Source organism: Aquarana catesbeiana, linkage group LG04, assembly GCF_042186555.1.
Source record: "Aquarana catesbeiana isolate 2022-GZ linkage group LG04, ASM4218655v1, whole genome shotgun sequence".
In the NCBI taxonomy this organism is placed as follows: Eukaryota; Metazoa; Chordata; class Amphibia; order Anura; family Ranidae; genus Aquarana; species Aquarana catesbeiana.
The window spans coordinates 437,807,711-437,822,183 of record NC_133327.1 but is presented as its reverse complement, the minus strand read 5'-3'; the positions used below and the strand labels follow the sequence as shown (position 1 = coordinate 437,822,183).

Below are 14,473 nucleotides of genomic sequence, written 5' to 3'. Positions count from 1 at the left end.
GAGTTGATAGGGGAAGAAGTGTGACAGGCAGAAGGGAGGGGTTGATAGGGGAAGAAGTGTGACAGACAAAGGGGAGGAGTTGATGGCTGAGGTAGTGTGACAGACAGGGGAGGGGCTCATGGATTGACAGGAGGATACACATCCATAATGCACCAACAAGAGCAGAGGCTGAAGGGAGTAATTAATGTGTTAAGGAATGTGAGAGGCAGAAGGGAGGAGCACAGGGATCACCCAGGTTGTAAAGAAACAGCACTGGCGAGAGAGACTGTGCAGCAGTAGCTGTCAAGCCATGTACCGGCAGGAAGGAAGCTGTGGCCTTGTACCAGAAACATTGGGTGAAAGAAATGCAATCGCTGAAAAATGTTTTCTGCATTACTCTGTACAAAATGTTTTAGAAATATATGAATCCCATGAAAGTATTGGACATATGGTGTAGCATATAGAATGATAAAATAATGCATGTTTAGATGGATAGATAACTAATCTACTAATATTAATAAAACCACGTTGAAAATGCTGCTAATTAAACACAGCTTGAACAAGGGAACTTGAGGAAGATGCTCTTTCTCCCATGTGTCCTCTATAATTGTTATGATGATATGCGCTGATACGCATGTCACAGTGCTGGACCTTTCATTTTCACATGAGGATTGCCTTCCATGCAAAACACATAATTATCTCCTAATAAGACACAAAGATGTGCATATCACACACACCAAGATTGCTTTAATAGCCATTAAAACTGTTTTTCCCTGCTGTTAAGTTCATAATAAAAATGAGGCCAGACCACTGCAGAGATATGAGACCAGTGTTTTGATATAGTTCTCACCTTTGTATTTATGGTGGGTATGACATTCCTGGGTCTTGCTTCATTAATAATCTGCTTCCATTAATACTGATGGCTATTTAACACATCCTCTTAGAGTCAATAAATTAATTTGACTATGAAGCCTCAATAGTGTTCGCCTGCATTCTGCTCATTAAGTTAATGCCATAGGCTTAAATATTCAGAATTAATAGAAATAATACATGAGCTAAATTAGGTACTCTTTCTCTGCAAAGTGTCACAATGTCATGTATGATTAAAGGAGAAGGTAAAAGTATAGAATATTGCTTCTTGTATACTAGTATCATATAGTGATTTTAACCTACCAACTGCAAAGCATGAGCTATGCCTTGTCTGTATTTTGCAGGCAAGATTGGTACATTTTCTTAATTTTTCTGGGAGGAATTCAATACTGAATAAAAAAAAAATAAAAAAAATAAAATAAAAGTTAAGTAAATTTATATGCTTCAGTTTAATCTATAAATAAAAAAAAATATATAAGTTTGTATAAATACAGTGGGGATGGAAAGTATTCAGACCCCTTCACTCTTTGTTATATTGCAGCCATTTGCTAAAATCATTTAAGTTTATTTTTTTTCCTCATTAATGTACACACAGCACCCCATATTGACAGAAAAACACAGAATTGTTGACATTTTTGCAGATTTATTAAAAAAGAAAAACTGAAATATCACATGGTCCTAAGTATTCAGACCCTTTGCTGTGACACTCATATATTTAACTTAGGTGCTGTCCATTTCTTCTGATCATCCTTGAGATGGTTCTACACCTTCATTTGAGTCCAGCTGTGTTTGATTATACTGATTGAACTTGATTAGGAAAGCCACACACCTGTCTATATAAGACCTTACAGCTCACAGTGCATGTCAGAGCAAATGAGAATCATGAGGTCAAAGGAACTGCCTGAAGAGCTCAGAGACAGAATTGTGGCAAGGCCCAGATCTGGCCAAGGTTACAAAAAAATTCTGCTGCACTTAAGGTTCCTAAGAGCACAGTGGCCTCCATAATCCTTAAATGGAAGACGTTTGGGATGACCAGAGCCCTTCCTAGAGCTGGCCGTCCGGCCAAACTGAGCTATCGGGGGAGAAGTGCCTTGGTGAGAGAGGTAAAGAAGAACCCAAAGATCACTGTGGCTGAGCTCCAGAGATGCAGTCGGGAGATGGGAGAAAGTTGTAGAAAGTCAACCATCACTGCAGCCCTCCACCAGTCGGGGCTGTATGGCAGAGTGGCCCGACGGAAGCCTCTCCTCAGTGGAAGACACATGAAAGCCCGCATGGAGTTTGCTAAAAACACCTGAAGAAAAAAAAGTTTAACCCTGCGCTTACCCAACACATCAGCAGCTCACACAACAAATAAGGATTTTGTCTAAAGTTATAAGTGCACAAACAAGTGTAGCGCTAGAGATTTTACAAGCTTATGATATAACTTATATATAAGGATATGAAAAGAAAACATCTATGTCAGTCCAAGTCAAGTCAGTCAAGTCTGAGCGCTCAGACTTGGAGACAGCTCCGCCCGGCAGACAGGAAGTCTGGTGGGTCCCAATAGGAGACGGCTCCAGGAGAAAGAGACAGGAGGTCTCGGAGTCTAAGGCTGCGGGTGGCCGCCTGTGTGTGCACATCTGTAGCAGGCAGATGTGGCCTGCGACCAAAACAGCACGACGCTGGCAGCTATTCTTCTGAGATGATCCATTGGAAGGTTTGCCATCCACTATAAAGAAAGTTCCCTCACGGCTCTGGATACGTTTGGAGTTTTGCTGCCATCCAATTGGGAGGTCCTTCCTTTTATTGCCTGTTGGTGATACAAGCTAGATTGACTCATTGAATATATGTTCTTATGAGTTCAATTCCTCTGGTAAGCCTTCCCTCTTTCTGTGTGGAGGGTCCATCACACCTAATTTTTTGCATGTGTTATCCACGTGGTGATTAAGGAATTCTATATACCCTTTGGATTAACAACAGTCTTCTGTATCTGAAGGGACATCTGAAGAGCACCAGAGACTGTATTTTTGCACATTGTGGACTGACATAGACTTTTTCTTTTCATATTCTTAAATATAAGTTATATCATAAGCTTGTAAAATCTCTAGCGCTACACTTGTTTGTGCACTTAAAAACACCTGAAGGACTCCAAGATGGTGAGAAATAAGATTTTTTGGTCTGATGAGACCAAGATAGAACTTTCTGGCCTTAATTCTAAGCAGTATGTGTGGAGAAAACCAGGCACTGCTCATCACCTGTCCAATACAGTCCCAACAGTGAAGCATGGTGGTGGCAGCATCATGATGTGGGGGGTGTTTTTCAGCTGCAGGGACAGGACGACTGGTTGCAATTGAGGGAAAGATGAATGCGGCCAAGTACAGGGATATCTTGGACGAAAACCTTCTCCAGAGTGCTCAGGACCTCAGACTGGGCTGAAGGTTTACCTTCCAACAAGACAATGACCCTAAGCACACAGCTAAAATAACGAAGGAGTGGCTTCACAACAACTCCGTGACTGTTTTTGAAGCCCTGACTTAAACCCTATTGAGCATCTCTGGATAGACCTAAAATGGCTGTCCACCAATGTTTACCATCCAACCTGACAGAACTGGAGAGGATCTGCAAGGAGGAATGGCAGAGGATCCCCAAATCCAGGTGTGAAAAACTTGTTGCATCTTTCCCAAAAAGTCTCTTGGCTGTATTAGATCAAAAGGGTACTTCTACTAAATACTGAGCAAAGGGTCTGAATACTGAGACCATGTGATATTTCAGCTTTTCTTTTTTAATAAATCTGCAAAAATGTCAACAATTCTGTGTTTTTCTGTCAATATGGGGTGCTGTGTGTACATTAATGAACTTAAATGATTTTAGCAAATGGCGGCAATATAACAAAGAGTGAAAAATTTAAGGGGGTCTGAATACTTTCCGTCCCTACTGTATATGAACAATTTAAAGGAATACATATAAGGGGTCATTTACTATATCGCTGCAACGCTAATTAGCGCTAACTACCGGTGATTAAAACAGTATTCACTATAGCGCTGGTAAAAAAATACTCCCAAGATCGAATTTACTATAGTTCCCTGAAAACAAATAGCGCCCAAACCCTAATGCCCTGTACACACGGTCGGATTTTCCAACGAAAAATGTGTGATAGGACCTTGTTGTCGGAAATTCAGACCATGTGTGGGCTCCATCACACATTTTCCATTGGAATTTCCAACACACAAAGTTTGAGAGTTTGCTATAAAATTTTCCGACAACAAAATCCATTGTCGGAAATTTCCGATCGTGTGTACACAAATCCGACGCACAAAGTGCCACGCATGCTCAGAATAAATTAAGAGACGAAAGCTATTGGCTACTGCCCCATTTATAGTTCCGACGTACGTGTTTTACGCCACCGCGTTTAGAACGATCGGATTTTCCGACAACTTTGTGTGACCATGTGTATGCAAGACAAGTTTGAGCCAACATCCGTCAGAAAAAATCCATGGATTTTGTGGTCGGAATGTCCGATCAATGTCCGACCGTGTGTACTGGGCATTACTCTGCTAAAACCTGGAGTAGTGCACATGGAAATAATGTTTAGAACATGTTATAATTGCCTAAATGGTACTGAAATATGCAGTATTTTATTTAAAGATAATCTGCTTTTAAACTGTGAAACTACACTGAAATATCTTTAAAAGTCTGAGAAGAGATAAATTCCCCACTTTTGTACAACTAGGTGCCAGCACAACTGAGCATGCTCAGACATGCAAACTACTCTCATTTTAACTCCCATGGCTTTTTCAGATGGCTCTATAGTAAATACCAAAATTAGCGCTGGGCTGAAATTCCTACGGTACTAGTTCACATCTATGCATTTTGCGGCCAGTGCATTTTTGGAAATGGTCGGGGACTTTTTTTCACGCAATTTGTGGGTAATAGATTTAAATGGAACCGCACCAGAAACGTAACTGTTGCGTTTGTGATGCAATTTTTGATGTGTTTTGCGGTTATTATTTTAACACTGTATATAGCTGGTTGCTAACTGGGGGGCTGGGAAGCCAGCTGCCACATCCTTAACAACCATTGAGTCATCAGCTGTTAGCGGCTTCCCTACTGAAAGGGCCTCATCCCCATAACCTTTGCCCAGTGGTTGTGGGGGTCTGTAGATGGGGGGCTTATCGGAATCTGGAAGATCCCGGCCCCCCCTATGTGAATGGGTATCTGGTACATTGTACCCCTACACGTTCACCAAAAAAAAAGCAGTGAAATGTGACAAAAACAATAGCCGTTTTTTGACAATTCCTTTATAGTAAAATAGCTCTGAGTGGTCTTCTCCCCCAAGCCGTGTCTCCCGCCGTCATCTTCTCCTGGTGCTGTCTCTTTTGCCACCATCTTCTGTCGCCCTCTCTCCCACCACCGCCTATTACTCCCACTGCTGTGTTCTTCCGTTCCACAGTCTTCGTCCGTTGTGTTGTCCCCCGCTGTCTGGCGTCTCTTACACAGCCATGGGGCGTGACCATCCGTTGACATCACACAGAAAGCCTGCCCCCTTTTTTACAGAAAATAAATGTGAAGGGGGCTTCCAGATTCCGATAAGCCCCCTGCCCGCAGACCCCCAAAACCACCGGGCAAGGGTTGTGGGGATGAGGCCCTTGTCCCCATGAAAATGAGGGCATGTGGCCAGGTACGGTTCAGGAGGGGGGGCTCTCTCTCGCCCCCCCTCTTTTCCTGCTGCCTGCCAGGTTACGTACTCAGATAAGGGTCTGGTACGAATTTTGGAAGGACCCCCACGTCATTTTTTTTCAAATTTTGGCGCAGTTTGCATACAATTTTGGCCTGTTTGCAAGTTCTGGTGCGAACCGAACCGGGGGTGTTTGGCTCATCCCTACCCAATAGCCAATGGCACATGAACATGGTTGGTACCATAATATTAATGACGCAAATGTAAAACATTGTACAAAAATGAAAAGAATCAAACATTAGTAATAGTATTTTCTATGCATTGTGCTCAGCTCCATAGCGTAGTGGTATGCCCTGCTACCTTCAAAGGTTCAAGCCATGGGTTTGACTCCCATCAATGGTATCACTTCCTGAAAATGTACATTGTACTCAGCAGCATTATTAGCGAATGCACATCAGTTTGGTTTATTCTATCATTTTAAATGCATGCAATGGTATGTAATTATTCAATAATATTATGGTGTGAAATTCCAAAAATCCGGCTATTCAAAAATCAAGGAAAAAAACAGCGTAGGGTCCCCCCCCCAGTACATACCAGGCCCTTTGGATCTGGTATGGACTTTGGACTTAAAGGGGAACCCCACGGCAACATTTAAAAAAAAAAATTACAAGGGGTCCCCCCAAGATCCATACCAGGATTTTAAGGGGAACCCTGCGCCCAAATAAAAAAATGGCGTAGGGGTCCCCCCAAAATCCATACCAGACCCTTATCCGAGCATGCAACCTGGCAGGTCAGGAAAGGGGGGCGAACGAGCTCCCCCCCCGAACCATACCAGGCCACATGTCCTCAACATAGGGAGGGTGCTTTGGGGTCCCCCCAAAGCACCTTGTCCCCATATTGATGGGGGCAAGGGCCACATCCCCGCAACCCTTACCTGGTGGTTGTGGAGGTCTGCGGATGGGGGGCCTTCAGTGAGAATTTTGGATTTTGCAGGTTCAAGCCCCATTAACTTCCACTATTCCCGCACATGTGATCTGACAGGCATGTTTGCCGGCAATAACACTGCTTTCCATTTACATTAGCTCCCAGTTTCTGAGAGTTGAAGTCTTAATTGGCCTTAATTGGGAGCTATTTTCCGGGACTGCAGGATCATTTATCGGCGCTCTAGTAAATGACGCCCATATTGTTTTTGGACCAGTGGCGGTGCCTCCATTATTGGCCCCGCCCCCTCTCTCCAGCCATCAGGGCTGTGTACTATGGATAGATTCAGTCACTGCACGAATCTATCCATGGCCGCTGTAGACACCCCCTATTCAGGCGCCCAGCCCTTTTTCGGACACCGGGCGCTTGAATTCCAGCGGCGGCGGGTGTTTTTGAAGCACCTGATTAGAGCCATAGGCTCTAATAGAATAGAGTATTCCCACGCTGCCTACAATTTGTAATAAAAAGTATTTGGTTGCAGCAAACACCGACAGGGGTCAAACACAACCCAAGGGGATAATATAAATAAATCAATGTATGGTGCTGCACTCCAAATAAATATTAAAGTGCTGACATGATCAAATAAAGTGCTAAATATATAGCATCACAATCATACAGATAATTATACAGATGTCATGGACTGTACTAGTGAGCGAACACAAACAAATATATAATCCTGTGAAATTGACTGAAAATGAAAAAATTCACTGTGCAAAATTGCATATATAAAACACTGTGGATAAGTCCTTAATGCAGTGCAGAGAAAGGTGTAAAACATTTATGGTGGACCAAAAATTGTATAAAGTGATAGTTCCAGAAAATTAATTATAAATAAAATGAATGGTGTCTTCAAAGAATAGTGCTGGTGTTTTAAAGTGCTGAGATTACATCTAACAAAAGTGACAAGGTGACTTTGGTAAATATATCTTCAGTGCACTTGCACCCACAGGTGTAATGGCCCCTTACCTTACTGCTGTAAGGTAAACAGCATAAAACAGATAGCCAGGGATAATCCAAAAAGATATGTCATATAGGCGATCTCTCTGCGTGTATGTCCTCATTAATTTCAAAGTAAGTATAGCCCAATAATGGTATCCTGTATGTTTTCTTTCCTTGGATCAGTTATGGCCAAATATCTTCATAAAGGCGAATAGGGCAAGGTACAAACAAACGAGCAGCGAGCTCGTGATAAACAACGTCACGGTCGCATGACTTCATCAGGGAATCGTTCACAGAGGCTACATATGATGGGCACACAGGCGATATATGATGGGCACAGAGGCTACATATGATGGGCACAGAGGCTACATATGATGGGCACACAAGCTATATGTGATGAGCACACAAGCTACATATGATGGGCACACAGGCTACATATGATGGGCACAGGGGCTACATATGATGGGCACAGGGGCTACATATGATGGGCACAAAACTATACATGATGGGCACACAGGCTACATATGATGGGCACACAAGCTACATACGGGCACACAAGCTACATATGATGGGCATAAGCTGCATATGATGGGCACAGAGGCTGCATATAATGGGCACAAAGGCTGCATATAATAGGCACAGGCTACATATGATGGGCACAGAGGGTTCATATGATGGGCGCAGGCTGCATATGTTGGGCATAGAGGCTGCATATGATGGACAGAGAGGCTGAATATGATGGCACAGTGGCTGCATATGATGGGCACAGTGGCTGCATTTGATCGGCACAGTGGCTGCATTTGATGGGCACAATGGCTTAATTTTATGGGGCACAGTGGCTTCATTTTATGGGGCACAGTGGCTGCATTTGATGGGCACAGTGGCTGCATTTGATGGCACAGTGGCTGCATTTTATGGGGCACAGTGGCTGCATGTGATGGGCACAGTGGCTGCATGTGATAGGCACAGTGGCTGCATTTGATGGGCGCAGCGGCTGCATTTGATGGGCACAGTGGTTGCAATTGATGGGCACAGTGGCAGCATTTTATGGGCTCCGTGGCTGCATTTGATGGCACAGTGAGGCTGCAAATGATGATTTTTTTCAGAATTTTTCAGTTTGTTTGCGCCCCCCCAAAAAAGTTTGAGCACCAGCTACCACTGTTTTGGACTGTATTAATCACTGCTAGTTTTTAAAAAAATAATGTTATTATAGATACAAGTCTAAATTGTATTCTATAATTTTTCCAATTTATACTGATGCTAAAATTACAATTTTGGTACAAAGCATTGCAAAGTTATTTGCAAAAAATGCCATTTAAAGAAATGTGCAATTTTTAAAGCAACTCTAAGAAAAAAAGGATTGGTAAAATAAGTACGGAGCAGAAAAATAGCTTTTTCTAGGACCTGCAAATATAAAGGTGGATATAAAACAGCAGAATTTTCCCTTTTGAAGAGAACACTCATCACATTTACTTGCAATTCCCAGCTTTAGAAATCACGGGCAGGACTTGCACTCTAACCGCAGCCACTGCTATGTACCACAGATGCAATGAACAGTGTTTGTAAACACTGTTCAGGAGCTCAATAGACAATGCAGGATTAAACTCTGTGGAGGCCCCTAGGTAGACAATGCACTTCCTTTGCATTGCTCTATATTACTTTGCCAGTATAGAACATCAGCATTCACCTAGAGCATCCTGTGATGCTTTAAAGTGTAATTCTTTTTTTTAGTAAATCTTTTTATGGAAAAAGTTTATTTATATATAGCGGCAAAAATACATATTACTTATTCAGTATAAACAGATGCACAGTTGAAAACATTAGCACAAGGAAGATACAAATAGGTAAAAATACATAAAAAATAATACATAAAAAATATAAATAAAATAAAAATACATAGAAATCATACATAAAATAACTGATAAAAATAAATAAAAAATACATAAAAAATAGGTTAAAAAAATGTTAATGATACATTGGACATAAGGAATAATACATAGATAAGCTGTGCTAGGGCTAAGCTTATAGTGCAGACTTATGCCTCGTACACACAATCACACATTCTGACGACAAAATCCATGGATTTTTTCCGACGGATGTTGGCTCAAACTTATCTTGCATACACACAGTCACACAAAATTGGTCAGAAATTCCGTACGTCAAGAACACGGTGACGTATAACACATACGACGAGCCGAGAAAAATTAGGTTCAATAGCCAGTGCTGCTCTTCTGCTTGATTCCGAGCATGCGTGGCGTCGGAATTGTGTACACACGAACGGAATTTCCGACAACAAGCTTCTATCAAACATTTTCCGTCGGAAAATCCGACCGTGTATACGGGGCATAAGAGCTTCATATCTAATAAAAATATATAATTATTTTTATTATAAATATATTATTTTGTGCCACTTATACTGTATTGTACACAATGAGACATGGAACCTAAACTTAATGAATATTTAGAAAACATCTATTTATTAAGCCTGGCAAATACAACCTTTTTAGGGTAATTCCTTGGTGATTAACTGTGTGCAGTAAAATTTTTTGCTAAGCTATTAAGAAAAAGCAAAAAGTATTATAGCATTTTTTGGGTGTCATTAAATAGAAAAATCAGTTAATAAAGTAGACCTAAACTTTAACTGGATGATATTTAGTTTGCTAGAGCACTGTGTATAATAAATGATTGTCACGCTTTTTATTTTCCATAAAATATCGATGATCACAGGTGGAAGTTGAACAACTCCTGCATACGTCCTCCAATTCCGGACCGGGAAAATCCAAAGACAGTAGTTCAAAATAGGGCCATGGAAAAAGAAAAAAGGAAGCTCCACATAGTGTAGGCCATGCCCTTGTTGAAGACTACTCAGTCAAAACGCGTAGAGCTAGCATTTTCAGCTTCCCCCATTTTTAATCTTTTTGTGATCACTTTTATTTACATGGTTTTTATCCAATAAATTCAATTTTTTTTTACCTACACAATGTGGAGCTTCCTTTTTTCTTTTTCCATGGCCCTATTTTGAACTGCTGTCTTTGGATTTTCCCGGTCCGGAATTGGAGGACATATGCAGGAGTTGTTCGACTTCCACCTGTGATCATCGCTTCCTTTCGGTGACCGTGGCCTGTGGGATACCATCCGGCTGGAAATCACGGGAGATCATCCCCTTATGCCTATTTGATGCACTGCTATACGGTATGTGCATCCTACAGATCCAATATTGGTATCCATTTATACTCATTGGAGATCTATGTGCTGTGGTATCTGCTGTTGCCTTCCCATTTGAGTGTACACACGCCTCCCAGCGTCTACTGTTACCCTCCGTTTGGAGAAGACACCTTTCTTTACCTCATATGTTATGGACTTTCACTATTTGCTGTCCTGGTTTTTTATTTGGACACTCCAATTAAAGCAGGGCTTTTGCCTGGCTTTTCACATTTGATGGTGTTATATGTATATGTTCAATAATTATTTTATTTGTTTTTCACATATGTGTCTAGTATATACTGGATACTCCTAGCACTGCACTTTGGTTTCTTGTATACTTAGTGGGCTTGGTTTGTTTGTGTGTCAGCTGCTTTGGTCACTTCATTGCATTTATTATTTTATTTGGTTTAGCGCAGCTCTTTCTTCATTTCTAGTTCTGCTTTAAGAGCAGATCAAGCCTTTGACTATTTCTAGCACACAGATTCTCTGAAAGAGCAAAAAGCCAATTTAGAAGATTTGTATAAAAAAAAACGCATGTCATTATTAATCGGTATTTTTTTTAAATAAAAATAGGATTTTTATAAAAGCTTACCTGTGATCTCGGAGGCTAAGCAGGGTCGGGCCTGGTTAGTACCTGGATGGGAGACCGCCTGGGAATACCAGGTGCCGTAGGCTATAAAAAAAAAAAAAAAAAAAAAAAAAAAAAAAAAAAAAAGCCTACGGCTACATCACCCTGAAAGCGCCTGATCTCATCTGATCTCGGAGGCTAAGCAGGGTCGGGCCTGGTTAGTACCTGGATGGGAGACCGCCTGGGAATACCAGGTGCCGTAGGCTAAAAAAAAAAAAAAAAAAAGCTTACCTGTAAAATCCTTTTCTTTGAAGTACATCACATGACACAGAGCCATAGTAGTTACTATATGGGTTAATAGGGAACCTTCAGGTGATGGACACTGGCACGCCCTAAGACAAAAAGTGCACTCCCTATATAACCCCTCCCACTGCTGGGAGTTCCTCAGTTTTGTAGCAAAGCAATACATGTGTATACCAAAGAAGGGAGGGACCTCTGTGTCCCGTGATGTACTTCAAAGAAAAGGATTTTACAGGTAAGCTGTAATAAGCTGTGATAAAAATCCTATTTTCTTATCGCACATCACGGGACACAGCGCCATAGTATACAATAAAAGAAAACCTTGCGAGCCACAATGATCTAATGCCTCAAGAGTAAAAAACACACCTAGCTGCCTGCAATGGCAACTGAAGGGAGGGAGATACAACAAAAGTAGGGCACTAAGACTAGAGGATTTATACTGCAGCCTGCAGTACACTGCGCCCAAAGGCGATATCAACAAGACGTTTTACATCTACTTGACAGAATCTGGTAAATGTATGGACTGAAGACCATGTTGCGGCCTTGCAGATCTGAGCCATAGAGGCTTGATGATGCACTGCCCAAGAAGCACTAACAGCCCTGGTGGAGTGCGCTTTAATATGAAAAGGAGGAATTTTCCTCTTTAAACCATAAGCTTGAATAATCACTTGACAAATCTATTTAGACATAGTAGATTTCGATGCTGCCTGTCCTCTTTTAGGACCGTCTGGCAACACAAACAAAACAACCATTTTACGAATCTGAGCGGTCACGTTCAAATAGACTTTGACTGCTCTCACCACATCAAGAGAATGTAGTGACTTTTCTTCCACAGAACAAGGTTCTGGAAAAAATGAAGGCAGAACAATATCCTGGTTTAAATGAAAACCTGATACTACCTTCGGTAGGAAACTAGGATGAGGTCGCAATACAACCTTATCCTTATGAATAATCAAATATGGCTCTTTACAAGAAAGAGCAGCCAACTCTGATACTCTTCTTGCAGAAGATATGGCAACCAAGAAAACTATTTTCCTCGTCAAGAGGACCAAGGGAATATCTTGAATTTGGCTCAGACTGTTTTTGTAAAGCTGACAGAACTAAATTTAAGTCCCAAGGGTTCAGGGGTGACCTAACTGGGGGATTAATCCATGTTACCCCCTGAATAAAGTTACGAACCAGAGAGTGTGAAGCAAGTGGACGTTGAAAAAATACCGATAAGGCCGACACCTGGCCCTTGATAGTTTTCAAGGCCAGCTTCATCTCTAATTCCATCTGTAGGAATTCAAGGATCCTACCTATGACATATTTTCTGGAGTGCCACTCCCTGGATTCACACCAGGAGACATATGCCTTCCAGACTCTATAGTATATGATTCTGGAGGCTGGCTTCCTAGCATTAACCAAAGTAGAAACTACTGAAGCTGACAGCCCATGGTCCTTTAGAATGTGGGTCTCAATAGCCAAACTGTCACATACAGGGGGCTGCACATACAGGGGGTTCTTCCAAAGAAGTGGCGTTCTTAAAATAAGTGGCACTTCTGCTCTTGCCCAATCCACCTGAACATCTTCTTCTCTCTTCACAGGTAAACCTGCGTTTATATCTCCACATACCTTAAAACTGAACATTGCATGACTGCAAAAAAGCTTATTGGGTAAACCTGCGTTTATATCTCCACATACCTTAAAACTGAACATTGCATGACTGCAAAAAAGCTTATTGGGTAAACCTGCGTTTATATCTCCACATACCTTAAAACTGAACATTGCATGACTGCAAAAAAGCTTATTGGGTAAACCTGCGTTTATATCTCCACATACCTTAAAACTGAACATTGCATGACTGCAAAAAAGCTTATTGGGTAAACCTGCGTTTATATCTCCACATACCTTAAAACTGAACATTGCATGACTGCAAAAAAGCTTATTGGGTAAACCTGCGTTTATATCTCCACATACCTTAAAACTGAACATTGCATGACTGCAAAAAAGCTTATTGGGTAAACCTGCGTTTATATCTCCACATACCTTAAAACTGAACATTGCATGACTGCAAAAAAGCTTATTGGGTAAATCTGTTTGTCACCACTGTTTCAACTCCATCTGTAGCCATGCTCACATTATTTCAATGTTTATTTAGCCATTAAGTCTTACCTAAATCATGGGTTGCCTTATCTTTACAATTTTGGCCTTTTAGTCCCCTTGCAGTTTGATTATGGTGTGAAAGTTATGCCCTGCTAGCTGTGTTGCTAATATGCCCTCCTAATTGATTAATTGCCAGATTCAACCCACACCCAACACACAGTATAAAAACAAGGCCTTCCTTACGGGGGAACACATACAGGGGGCTGCACATACAGGGGGTTCTTCCAAAGAAGTGGCGTTCTTATAATAAGTGGCACTTCTGCTCTTGCACTTCAGCGATTTGCACAAAGCAAACTATAAAAGACTGCAGGTGACCCCATTTCCTAATTTTATCATCTTCCTCTCTGAAACATGCACTCTTTACCTCTCCTCCTTTTCACAATTGCTGCCTCTCTCCTCAAACTCTCTTTTCTACATCCCTCTGCTCCACCCCACAACCTGTACATATCACCCTCACTTCTCCCCTCCCCCTATTACTGCACTCATCACCTCTTTCTAACTCTAAGCCCACTTGCTAACATACCCCCCAGGATACTGAAGCATGTCCCCTCATACAAATCATATTCTCATATTACCTCCCTCACTCTTCTGTTTCTCCTAATCGCTGGAGATATTTCCCCAAACCCTGGGCCCACTTTATTTAACTGTGCCCAACACACCCATCACCATCACCCTACACCCTCCGGCAGTAGTCGCAATCTACACAATCTAGTCTCCATTCCTCTTCTTGCCAACACCAGCCTCACTCTCTCCTGCGCCCTCTGGAACGCCCGCTCTGTCTGCAACAAACTCACTTCTGTTCATGACCTCTTTGTCACTAATTCCTTTAATCT

At 41.7% G+C, this 14,473-nt stretch overlaps 1 protein-coding gene and 1 non-coding gene across 6 annotated transcripts in view; one reads left to right on the top strand and one right to left on the bottom strand.

Annotated features, from left to right (window-relative positions):
• Positions 1-14,473, bottom strand: part of SASH1 (SAM and SH3 domain containing 1) — a 1,387,091-nt gene that overhangs the window by 415,177 nt on the left and 957,441 nt on the right. The gene's annotated exons all lie outside the window — the stretch shown is intronic.
• LOC141141800 (5S ribosomal RNA) lies at positions 11,343-11,461 on the top strand. Its single transcript, XR_012244237.1, has one exon. It is a non-coding gene; the product is annotated as a 5S ribosomal RNA (ribosomal RNA).